General features: G+C 38.7%; 1 pseudogene; it reads right to left on the bottom strand.

Annotated features, from left to right (window-relative positions):
* Positions 1-8,638: 8,638 nt before the first annotated feature.
* LOC132490535 (actin, cytoplasmic 1-like) lies at positions 8,639-9,118 on the bottom strand (annotated as a pseudogene).
* Between the last annotated feature and the right edge of the window lie 3,729 nt (positions 9,119-12,847).

Genomic DNA, 12,847 nt, shown 5'->3' with positions numbered 1-12,847 from the left:
GGAGTTTAAAGAGTCTGGGGACATTTCAATCCTTGGTATTCGTACAGTTCAGCTGTTGGTATTTTTTCCTTCAGACCTTTAAATTATTATGCCAAAAATGAAGATATTTCTAACTAATAATAATCACTTCAGTGTATGATCTTAAACTAGGCACTTTGCTGAGGACTTGACAAGCATTGTCTCATTTGATTCTTACTAAAACCCTAGGTTCACATTATAGATGAGGAAACCAAGGTTTACAGAGGTTAGTAACTTGCTACATCACACAGCTAATAAGAGGCAGGCATGAGATTTGAATCCAGATTTTATGCCAATGCCTGAGTTCCAAATCCTTTGCAGTTTCTTCATTCTTACTTTGTGACTTGCTTTGACAATTACCATTATAAAATGTCATTTAAAAAAATGGCTTATAGGGAATTCCCTAGTGGTCCAGTGGTTAGGACTCTGTGCATTCACTGCCATGGCGCGGGGTTCAATCCTTGGTTGGGGAACTAAGATCTCGCAAGCCCCATGATGCCACCAAAAAAATAAATAATAAATAAATAAAATAAAAAATGACATAATAATTTTCTACCTTTTCCCCCAGAAGATTATTACGCTTAATTCTATAGCTACCTTCCTACACCCAGCCAAAAATCATATCTCTAATTTCACCATGGAAATCAATGAATAAGTAGAATTAATTCTTTTATTCAATTTGTATTTATTCCTTTCTTGTTATGTGCCAGGTCCTGTGCTAGGCTCTATGACAAAGATAGGAATGAATGATCTCTTTCTTCAGTTTGGAGGGCAAGGCACTAGAAAAGAAAGAGAAGAAGAAGAGAGAGAAAAAAATGAAAGGGACTAAGAATTGATAAAACAAAAATTGTTAGCACTACTATTCAATAAAATTTAATCAAATTTTACTCTACAGACCACTTTTCAAGGTTGATTTTAGTCTTTAAACGTTATCCTGTAAGTATAGAAATACCTTACATTCTTACTGTACAGGCCTTTCTGAGATACTTGTTTTCTGCAAAGAAATGTAGATTCTTTTCAGCAAAATGTCATAGCGTACCCTCTGTAATTCATTCATCACTATTAACCAATTAAAAACTGCCCCATTGTTATAAATTCTTACAAATTTTGATGGACAAAGGAATGGAATTGACTTATAGATAAGGCAAGTGTACAGACTATTAAATGCTAAAGAAAATGAATTTTGAAAAAAAATAAAATGCATGATAAAAAGTAAATGAAATGAATGAAAAAGAAAAAAAATGAATTTTGTTTTCAAGACTAGCGTTAGTGTGGGAAATTACAGTGGTATTAACCTAAGAAATATCAACACCATATCCTCAGAAACCTAGACTTGCTTAATACTAACAGAGGGTCAAATTTCATTACAGCAAATATCACAGTAAAATTTTCAGAATGACACCAAGAATTTGACTATTTTTCTTTTTGCAACAATAGGGACATCATTAAGTTCTGCAGACAGAGTCTAGGGTAGAAGTTAGTCCTCTGTATTTTAACATGAGTGACAGAGGAACAAAGTACTTAAGGAAATTTTTAAATCTTCCTTTTTTCTCTTATGTTTATAATTGAGCAAAATAATGATGCAAAGTAACAAAGTCTAAGCCAACTAGGATTGTTAGGCTCTCTCCCAGAGTTAATTTTAGTTAAAATTATTTTTTTAGCTTCTAGATGGGTTTTTTTCCCCTTGTTTGCTTGATTTTTGTTTTCTTTTCTTTAAATTTATGTTCCCTTTGCACATTCCACTTATGCCAGGTTTGGGAGGGGAAAACACCTCCCAATAATTCTGCAAGATGGTTGATTGCTGTCTTTGGTTGATCAGGATGAGTTTCCAGTAAAGCATCCAAAAATGTTGGATGCCTGTCAGTAAAACCTTCAAATCCTTAGAGGTGTTCCTCATCACTAAAACAACAGACCATAAAGTTTGCTTTATGCAAGTAGATTTATGTCTTTCTTTGTACTCAAACACAACCATAAAGGTTTATCTTCTGATCAGAGGGGAAAAAAATAAACAAAGCAACAAAGTTCTCCCCAAACGAGAGTGTATGAGCCAAACTAACAAGGCTTTTGTTCTTTCCAGGTTAACAATAGGAAGAAAGAAAAAGGTAGGTCTAGGATGCAAGGAGGCTCCACGCTTTTTTATATGACTTTGATTCCTGATCAGCAAACTTCAGTGTGTGTTATAAATCTTGAGGATTTATATTATTAACTCAACAAGAACTTTTACTATCAGGGAACGTTTGTCTGGCTTCCCCCTCACCTCCTCCCTCCCCACCCATCCCCCCAACCAGCACACACAATTTTTGTAGAATATTTTGTTGGCTATAATTAAACTATGTGTGTTAATTAGGATTAGATTTTAAATGCACTGCTTGGGAAGTTGAAAAATACAGGATCTGAATGAGCCCAAATTGAGATGACACTTGAATTTTCGCAGATGTTTCCATAATCCTAATTTCAAATTGATTGTACTTCCTGAACAGTGAGAAGCCATTTTCAGTTATTTATTCAGACGTGTGCACTACTTTTCCCTCTGCCAGTGGGTAGAAAATATCTAGCACTTTCATTAACTCCTTCAAATAAACTGATTTCTGAGGCAGGTTTTAATGGGAGTGATGCCAAATCAGACCCACCTGTTCCTAGGGTCACCCCAGAGCCCACGTAAGGGGCCCAAGCAGAAATCTGGAGCCCAGCAATTTCCCTCCTGCCTTCCCCTCATGATGGGTTCAGCTGGCTTTTGACTCTCATGGCTCAATAGGCTAGGGAAAAAGCAGAGAGAGGAAAAAAGAACTTCCCAAATTATTGGCTACCAGCAGCTCATAACATGTGACACTTGATTCAGCCGCAACGATGTACAGCATACTATGCTACATAAGCCCAGGGTTTGGACCCAGAAACAGGGCCACCTGTAAAACACACTCACAAATAAATGGCTCATAAAAAAGATAAGCCCCTGCCAAATCTAAATGTGTCGGTACCAAGTGGCATTTCAGCGAAAGCTGAAAACCCACCACCAGACTTGCAATATACCTGAAAGAAAGCGTTGTCTTCTCTTTGTCTATGTGGGTTTGTTGCAGTTTCTCTCTACCTTTTATTTTATGTTCAACCCAGAATCCAGAAAAGCTTCAGAAATCCTGTCTTGGAAGCAACCCCATTCCCCTGACAAGTCTCCTATTTGATTATAATTCCTCGCAGATTTCCTGTTAGGGGGGCCTCTGCTGAATTAGAGGCATCTTGCCTTCTTCCACCTGTAACGATTTCCCACTCAACTGTAAGACAATGGCCATGATTGATCTAATGAGGGACTGGAAAATCCAGCTGATTGCTATAAATAGTTGAAAGCAAAACTTGTGCTTGGCTTTCCAAAGAATTTCTCATCAACTCTGGTACCCTAACCTAAATAGGTAAGCAGCCTCCTGGCAAATTAGGTGAGACACTTAAGCTTTATCTTGGTGGGAGTTCATCCAGAGGGCAAGGCAGAATTCAAGCCGAGAGTGATGACTGACAGAATATTCACGTTTTAAAGCAACTATCATATGTCATCCTATATGTCTCATGGAGGCAAAATTCATTTTTTTAAACAGAAAACAGTTTGAATAAATGCAAGTGTGCATGAGACCAATCTGGGTTTTTTTTTTTTTTTTTTTTTTTTTTGCAGTACATGGGCCTCTCATTGTTGTGGCCTCTCCCGTTGCGGAGCACAGGCTCTGGACATGCAGGCTCAGCGGCCATGGCTCACAGGCCCAGCCGCTCCGCGGCATGTGGGATCTTCCCGGACCAGGGCACGAACCCGTGTCCCCTGCATCGGCAGGCGGACTCTCAACCACTGCGCCACCAGCGAAGCCCCAAACTGGGTTTTTTTAATAGCTGTTGTTTTTTAACTATTTGAAGTCCAGTGGAAAGCCTTTGTGCATTCATTTGTTAAAGAAAATAGCATGCTGTAAAGGTACGTTAAAGTAATTCACATAAAGTCCCCTGAAAATCACATAATTTTTTTCCTCCTTCCATCTTTTAGGACTGTGTTTCTCTTTTTTTGTTTGTTTTAAGGAGTTGATTTCTTTTTTATTTTATTTTTTTAAATCTTTGGCTGCATTGGTTCTTTGTTGCGATGCGCAGGCCTCTCATTGTAGTGGCTTCTCTTGTTGCGGAACGCGGGCTGTAGGATCACAGGCTTCAGTAGTTGTGGCACGTGGGCGCAGTGGTTGTAGCTTGCAGGCTCTAGAGCGCAGGCTCGGTAGTTGTGGCGCACGGGCTTAATTGCTCTGTGGCATGTGGGATCTTCCCTGACCTGTGCTCCAACCCGTATCCCCTGCATTGGCAGGCGGATTCTTAACCACTGCGCCAGCAGGGAAGCCCAAGACTGTGTTTCTTAATCGAAGTTGCATGTTAGAATCATCTGATGCCAAGCCATTTCCCAGATCAATTACATCAAAGTACAGGGCTTGGAATCCAGGAATCACTTTTTTAACTCTCCAGGTGATTCTAATGGGCATCCAAGTTTGAGAACCAGTTATTGTACTAGAGAGTCTCCAATAATATCATGGAGAAATGTTTTCCTCCTGGCCAATGTGCAGAAGAAAAAGGGTCAAGTAAAATTCTCCCTACCTCCCTACCTCTTGCCTGGGAGTTATCTGGGGATTAATAGTTCATCATATGCATGCCTGGCCTCACTCTTGGTCACTGCTAGAGCCTCTGGGGGTTACTTCCACCCCTTGGATATGGCCCCAGAGTGTTTAAGTAACTTGCCTTAAGACCACTAGCCAGTAAGTGGCACAACCAGATTTCAAATCAGGCCAGTGTTGACCCCAGAGTCCATGCTTCTTATCATTCCAAAAACAAAGGTGGAATGCTGGGAGTCCATGAGCCATACCTAGCCCAAGACATGTTTTATTTGGCTCACACAGAAGTCTAAAAATGTTTAAATGTGTGTGCCTATATGGTTAATGTGTGATCTTCAGTTTGTTTTAATCCCATCTACTCCCAACTTTCTTCTCCTTGAGCATATTTTAATCATTTAACATCTTGGCCTCTGTTGGCATTTGAATTCACATTCCTGGGCTAAGACAAGACGGACATTTAAAATTATGGTGAAGTCATGAAAACGTGAATGCTGCCACATACTTTGCTCCATTACACGTTGATTGATAAAGACTAAAGTCACCCATTCCTATCTGGAACTGATGCTCCTTACCAATACATTCAGTTTTTCACTGTTCATTCACTCATTCGCTTCCTGCTAGGTAGAAGACACTTTGTAAGGAGTAGTAATCCAAAAGGATAGGAATGAACATGTATGTTCCATTAAGCTCCAGTCATTTAGCTGTGCATTTTGCAGACATTTTTTCAGCTAACATTTGATCCATTCAGCAAACCATCTGATACTACTAGTATGAATATTTTACTGATACAGCAAACTGAGAATTTGAGAAGCTGAGGCATTTTCATTCCTTCATTTAATAAATATGAACGAGCAACTGCCTCATGTCACTGTTCTAGATGATGGTGACCTGAGTTTGAACAACACCGTTCAATTGCTGATTCTCCATCCGCTGGATCCATCTCGTATCCGCTTGAAGAGCTGATTATTAGAATTTCAAGAATTTTGCAAGCCAGTTGTTAAATTATGGGTAACTTAAAATCAGTCACGTCAGAAGTATCTACATCATGGAAAGGAAGTAAAACTATAAATCAGGACTTTTATTTTTTTGAGAGCCAGTCTATAATAATTTTTGAATTCTCAGAGTTTGAAATCAGAATCTAGACCTGAGTGCCTCTGAAACCAGGGTCATTTCTATTCTGTAGCTGAATAAGGAAGTCTCCACGTTCAAGAAGGCTACAACAGGGAGAGGGAAGCACATCAACCTCATGAACCCACTGGTGTAGACGCCTGGATTTGAATCCCACCAGCTACTTAACAGCTGTGTGACCTTGAGGATGTAAGTTAATATCTCTTTGCCTGTTTCCTTCTCTATGAAGCAGGATAATAAGAGTTACTTCACTGGGTTGTGTGAAGATTAGTCTTTATACTAATATATACACTTTAGTGTATATATTACACTTTATATATAGTGTATATTTACACTTTATATATATATATATTTATAAATATAGTATATATTTATAAATATAGCATAAATTTATACTTTATATATCCCCTATATATAATATAAAGGGGATAAAACATTGCTTATCACTTGGTAAGAATTGTGTAAATGTTAGTTATTATTATTTAAAACAATAAAAACAGCAAATGAACATTTGTATTTGTACAAGTGTTTGTACCTGAGAGAGGAAAAGAGAAGATTTTGAGTGTATGTGGGAGAGAATGCTTTCTCTCATTCCCTTCCACTTTGTTAAATTGTATTAAAAACTCTTGCAACTTTTGAAAAATTGCAGGAACCAACTGATTTGACTATGACTTTTCCATTGAAGTGGTCAAAGAGAAAACTGCTTTTTCTGGCTGGAGATTCATTCAAATCCAATTTACACTGTATTCAATTTACATTGATACATGCAAGCGTAGGCTCACCAAGACTCCCAGAGAGTTGGAGAAACACAGAAGCTGGTGCCTTCTCTTTATCCACTGGCCTGACCATGCAAATCAGTCCATTTTTCATTCCACTTTTCTGTCATTCTTTGAAAGCAGGTATTTTGAGTATTTAAAAATGTTAAAAATTTATAATCAACAGTAGTGTGTCATATATTTTTTTCTTTTCTTTTTTTATGTGATTTTTGTTCATTGATTATACCAGCACTTAAAAAAAAAAAAAAAAAAGAACCATGTTGTTACAAGCCACTGATATATATAAATATTGCTATTCAAAGCCATTCATCTGATGGGAACAATTCTTATATAAAGAGAGTTGAGAAGGGGAGAGAGGATCCAAGGAAAGGAGAAACATTTAGTCATCTATCAAGATGTGAGTCCCTGAACACAACTGATAACAGGCATGTTTGTTTCAATGAAAATTCAACAAGAAATAAGCTTTTATTTTAAAAATCAGAGTTATGATAGGTTAATAATAAGAAAGACTTGAGTAATCTTTCTAGAAGTGGCCACATAATTTGTCAGCTGAAGATTGAAATTCTTGTTGCTAATAAAGTAAATCAATCTTATATCCACAAAGATCAGCAAAAATGGCAACTTGGACTGTCCCAGAATTTAAGTCCATAAAGGGTGAGTGTGTCATATTTAGTGTTGTTTATTTCCTTAGATTAAGCAGTCATTAGTTCAATCAAAATACTTAATATAATTACTTCATATAAAATGCTCCATAGCCTCTGTACACATCAAAGTGTATAATTTACACAAAAATCATTACTTGCCAATATTTGGGGACCTTGATAGTAAATCAAGATGCTATCTAGTCTAGCCAGCTAGAATGAAATTTCTTTTCTTCCTTCTCTGGGAACTGCTTTCTCTCAGCCTTTGTCGAAGACTTTGTCAAAATTTTAGGCTAAGTAGATGTGCAGTATATACTAATGATGTAGAATAAATTATTCTGAATGCTGTAATATCCCAATGTCCAACTGTTCTGAAACTTTCTGCCTAGAATCTTAATGATATGATTCAACTCAGAGTCCAAAAGAAGAAGGGAAAGTTATTGAAAAATGTACAAAAATGATTTAAACTAAAAGTTGGAGAAAGTTACATAGAACGAAATAAATTCTTGAACTGATAAGAGAATTAATGGTAACTTCTAAAGGAAGCAGGTTGAAAGTTTCTCTCTCTTCTTTCTCATAATCTCTTATTCATTCTTTTGAAATTTTGAGCCATTTGGAGGATTTCTGAAGACTAAAATTTTAAGGATTTGTTTTAGTTACTTTTTTAATCTTAAGAGTGACAAAATTTTGTGTGGTTCACCTCCACCCGAACAATCAACTGAATTTGTTGTTGTTGTTTACTTCAGTACTTTTATTTCCCTCACAATGACCAAATGTTGCTGGGACCAAATGTTCTCACGTGACAGTAGAAAACCAACATTTTTTGTCATCTCTTAAAGAATTGGGAATTGCATACAAAAACCTTACATAAATTGAAAGGATGAATACATTTATAGGTGTAAATGCAAACCATTTTCCATCTCAAGGGAAGTAACAACCACCAGGTATTCTAGCAGGAAATTGTGAGGTAAGAAAGGAAAGTGGGTTCTAAGCTTGGGACCTTCCAAACCCCGTCGGACACCAAAGACAAATGCCAACTGGCTCAGGACTCTTGCCAGCCTCTAAAGAAATCCTGGAATAAGCAGCTCTTACACACGAATACCCTGCACAGGTCGAGAAACACATGGGCTCACAAATTCTCATCAGGACCATGGGTTTTTCTTCCACAAACATGTTCTCACCTCAGCCAGGTAGTGACGGAGTTGCATGTATTGGGGGTTTAAATCAAAGATACGTACAGAATATTAAACATAGACCAAAGGAACTTAAACAGAAGGTCAAAATCAGCAAGTTGTACAATCCAGGGCTGATAAAATATACAAACTTCAAGGACAAATTTCTTTTCAAAGGCTTATTCCAGTTTCATGAGACTAGCATGAGGTGTGCACACTTGCCAGGGCAAATTTATACTCTTGAATGAACTTATGCAGCAAATTCTACGAGTCTGCTCGCAGTCCATTTAGAAGCATTTGCGGTGGACGATGGAGGGGCGGGCCTTGTCATACTCCCGCTTGCTGATCCACCTCAACTGGAAAGCCAGGATGGAGCCCCCAGTCCACACCTAGTACTTGTGTTTAGGAGGAGGGTTGATCTTGATCTTGATCCTGCTGGGAGACAGTACCAATGATCTCCCTCTGCATCCTGCGGGCAGTGTGGGGTACATGATGGTCTCCCCAGACATCACCCTTCAGGATGGAGTTGAAGGTGATCTCCCAGATGCCACAGGACTCCATACCCAGGAGGAGGGCTGGAAGAGCGCCTCTGGACCCCAGAACTGTTTACTATGGATGCTGATTACCTGACGGTCGGGCAACTCGCAGCTGTTCTCCAGGGAGGAGGAGGACACAGCGGTGGCCATCTCCTGCTCCAACTCCAGGGCGACGTGGCAGAGCTGCCCCTTGATGTCAGGCTCTGTGGGATGTTTATGAGCCAGGGTCATGCCTTCCAGAAGATTAGATGCTGACAGAGACAGATACAGGCATCATATACTTAGGAATGAAGGACACTGAGAATAACAGAATTAACATCTCTGAAGAACAGATTCTGTTGTTTTTATGTTCACTTTTTTCTAGTGATAAATGATGATAGAAAACCTGGAAAATTCAGAAAAGTCCTCCAAACACTAGAAACCCTCACCTACCCGCCGCCTCCCCTGCCAGATAATCACCCCAGATGTAAATATAGCCTGTTAACCTGAAAGACATATGAACAAGGAAGGTTAAGCATGAGAACTGTGTTAAAGGCAGAACTGATAACATTTGACAACTGATTGAATGTGCTGAGAAGGGAGTCATCAAGAATAACCATAATTTTCAAAACTAAGCAACTTGGTGCACAGTGATGGAATAAACCACATAAGGAACTTGAGAAGAGCAGAAGGCTTCCAGGAAAGGAAAGGTGTCAGTTTAACTATTTGAAGTGGATGTAACAGCAGTAGAGTCACATGGAAATCCTAATAGATTGTTGGCTAGGTAGAATAAATACTACCAGTAATATTCTTAAGGTATTCATATTTAAGTTGGCCATTGAAATCTATTTTTAAAGATCACTTTAAACTATACATCACAAACTCTGAATTGTGCTGAGAATTAAAGACACTGAAATTATATTTTGATCCTGATCATCAGCTCAGATGAATACATTATATATATATAGTGACCCTACCATTATCTTTGGTATAAAGTTATAAAGGGATATGCAATGAATATTCCTCATTCATAAATAAATCTCACTAATGTTTACCAATAATTTCCAATCTCAAGCACCTATGAAAATATCAATTTATTAAAACTCCAAGCCCATGGGCTTTGTTCTGTTCTACAAATGAGACAACAATGCCACCAAGAACTGGAAGGTCTTAACAGTGAAAACAAGTCATATTTCTAGAACTGACAGTTCGAAGCCTGGAACCTAAACCACCCAAAACATGCTTACTGAGCCACTGTGGCTACCAGTCTAAACAGGAAAGTTTGATAAGTATCCATTCTCACTTTTTTTCTTTTTTCAGCCTCTTAAGGACTTTCTTTCTGCAGACTCAGTCGACTAGGATCCTATGCAAATAAATAAGTACTAGATACCATTGGTTATCTACTCAGTTTTCATTTTCCCTTGTTCCTTGCTATCAGTTTCCTATTTTGTTCCTGTAGACCAGGACTTCAGACCTGGTGGATAACGTTTGATTGGTCTAAACCAATAAAGATAATTCACTGCATTTTGCTAGTCATTGGTCTAGGTGCAGGCATGTGATACAATTCTGTTCAATGAGATGTAAGAGGAGTTATATTTCTGCGTTCTGGAAGTGTTTGCCTCCTCAATGAAAGAGCACTGAGAGTAAAAAGACCATTTGCCCCCCACCTCTCTTCGTCCCTCTGGGGACATGATTATTTTGATCTTCAGCAGCCATTTTCAACCATATGAAAAAAAAATCAGAAATGTGCTGAGGACAGCAGTACAACAAAAATCAGAAAGTCATAGATCTTTTATGACATCTCTAGAATGAGCTACCAACCCTGGAATTTATACTGACAAACTTTCTGTTGTGCTTAACCATTAATTGACTTTATACTTGAAGCTATTGTCAGCTATGGCTTCCAGTGAAGAGCAATCCTAATACTGTTTGTAAAGCACCTTGCATAGCGGAGGCACTCAGCAGATTTTAATTTAAATAGAATTAATAGGCAATCCAAAGATCACTAGGCTCAGAGGCACATTGCAGAGCTCAGATTTAGTCTAGCTGAAGAGTGTGTCTGGGATAGGGACCCAAGCCCCAAAGTCCAGCATCCTTCGTGTAACACCAGGTTGCTCATTACCTATACGAGGGTGTCGGATTTTGTTTTTAGATTTGTTCTTCAAGTGGTTGGATGCATGCCTTGTAACAGCCCAGGTTGCTGAGTTCCTGCAAGCTCCCCCCCACCTTCTACATGATTGGACACTCTTCATCAGACTAATTTTCACTCCTCTGAGCATCTTTATGTACCATCATTCACCACTACATCTTCTCTTCCTGCTTCTTTCTACAGCCTTGAGAACAACCATGTTGGAGTGGAATAAACTGGAGCCTAGCAGGGTAAGAGAAATGGAAAATGAACAGAGGCCTGAATAATCCATCAGCTGGCTAATCCATCTGTGAATAATTCATAAACTGACTAATCTGACCCTACCATCCTGCCTATACATCTAGAAAAAAATAAAGGAGCCTTCAGGCAGCTAGGCTTTTCTCTTCTTCCAACGAGTTCCAATATCTCAGGGCAAAGCCAAGAACTGTTCCCACCACCACCACATCCACGGGGCTTGGAAGAGACAGACATTCAGTTATATGGTCTTCTCTGTGGTTTCACTGGTGACAGTAAAATACTTCAGGCAGAGGAAACAAAACATCGAAGGATTCAAAGGAAATGAGGTCATCAGAATCAAGTGCCCAGTGATCCTGGGAATAGAATATTCATGGTTGAGAAAAAAGACACGAAAACAACACATTTATTTAAAAATCTGATTCTAGATCTTCCTTCCTTCTCAAGAACAAAAGTATGCATTTCTCAGTCCCCTCTGTGGGCTCATGGAATAGAGATCCCAAGTCATAGAAAAGGAAAACAAGACTGCAACTTTTTGTTAACCTGGTTTGGAAGGATGGGTAAACACCAGTGTTATTTGTTATTGATATGCTATCTGTCTTTGATATGGGAAGTCTATATTTTAGGGAGAAAAAGATTTGATCCATAGAATGTCTCTAGGTAGCTGATAATGGAACAGCGACATAAGTGAGATTTTTTTTTTAATTTGGTGAGATTGGGAATCAGGTAGCCAGTATCCACATCAAAACTTTGAAGAGGAAGATCTCTGTCACTCCACGTCATTATCTGTTGAGTGTTTTTAACCCTGAGATGTTTTCCCCCTTGAATGAGAAAGAAAACTCTAATGGAATAAAAGCAGGTATGTCCTAAATGCTTTTAGCATTTATTCTTTCATTCTCCACACCTTCAATCTTTTGCTAAAGTTTCACCCCTCTGCTGGGCACAGGGACTCATAGAAGAATCGGGCAAAGCCTCTGCCCACAAGAGTTTGCAGGTTTGGGGACAAAATTATGCATCTAGAAGCTTTGAATTAATTATATCTGGGCACAACCACTTGCCTTAATATAAAGCACATAGAATTCCGTAGAATGTAGCAGCCAGAAGAAAGCTTAGGGAGCTGTCGGTGAAGGGGAGAAAGAAGGTAAGGAAAAGTTTGAGTGGCCCATCGTCTGCTTTAACCTTCTCTGAATAATTACAAGCCCGGTTACTCCAAACTGGCCCCTCCAAACGAGAGCCCACCACTTAGTAGTGGTGCTCAATAATATTTATTAAAGGGATAAATGAGCCCTCTCTGTATTCAAATACATAAAAAGGCAACTCCATCTCTGAGAGGTGACAGTTCAGATGGTGAAGTCTCCCAATCTCTAGTTCATAGCTTTGTCAGACACAATGCCATACAAGTGAAAATAAACCTTTTATCATTGATCTAGATCTCTCTTTGTCATTCACGCTGGAGGCTCATCATTCTTTGACCCGCTTCATAAATTTTCATAGAGATTTTTTAAGTAAATATTTTACTGACACGTAACACGCAAACAGGAAAGTGCACAAATGGTAATGGTACAGCTCAAAGGATTTTTGACACGTAATCATACCTG

Source organism: Mesoplodon densirostris, chromosome 5, assembly GCF_025265405.1.
Source record: "Mesoplodon densirostris isolate mMesDen1 chromosome 5, mMesDen1 primary haplotype, whole genome shotgun sequence".
Lineage (NCBI taxonomy): Eukaryota > Metazoa > Chordata > Mammalia > Artiodactyla > Ziphiidae > Mesoplodon > Mesoplodon densirostris.
The sequence above is the reverse complement of the archived record's forward strand: the minus strand, read 5'-3'. Positions and strand labels throughout refer to the sequence as shown.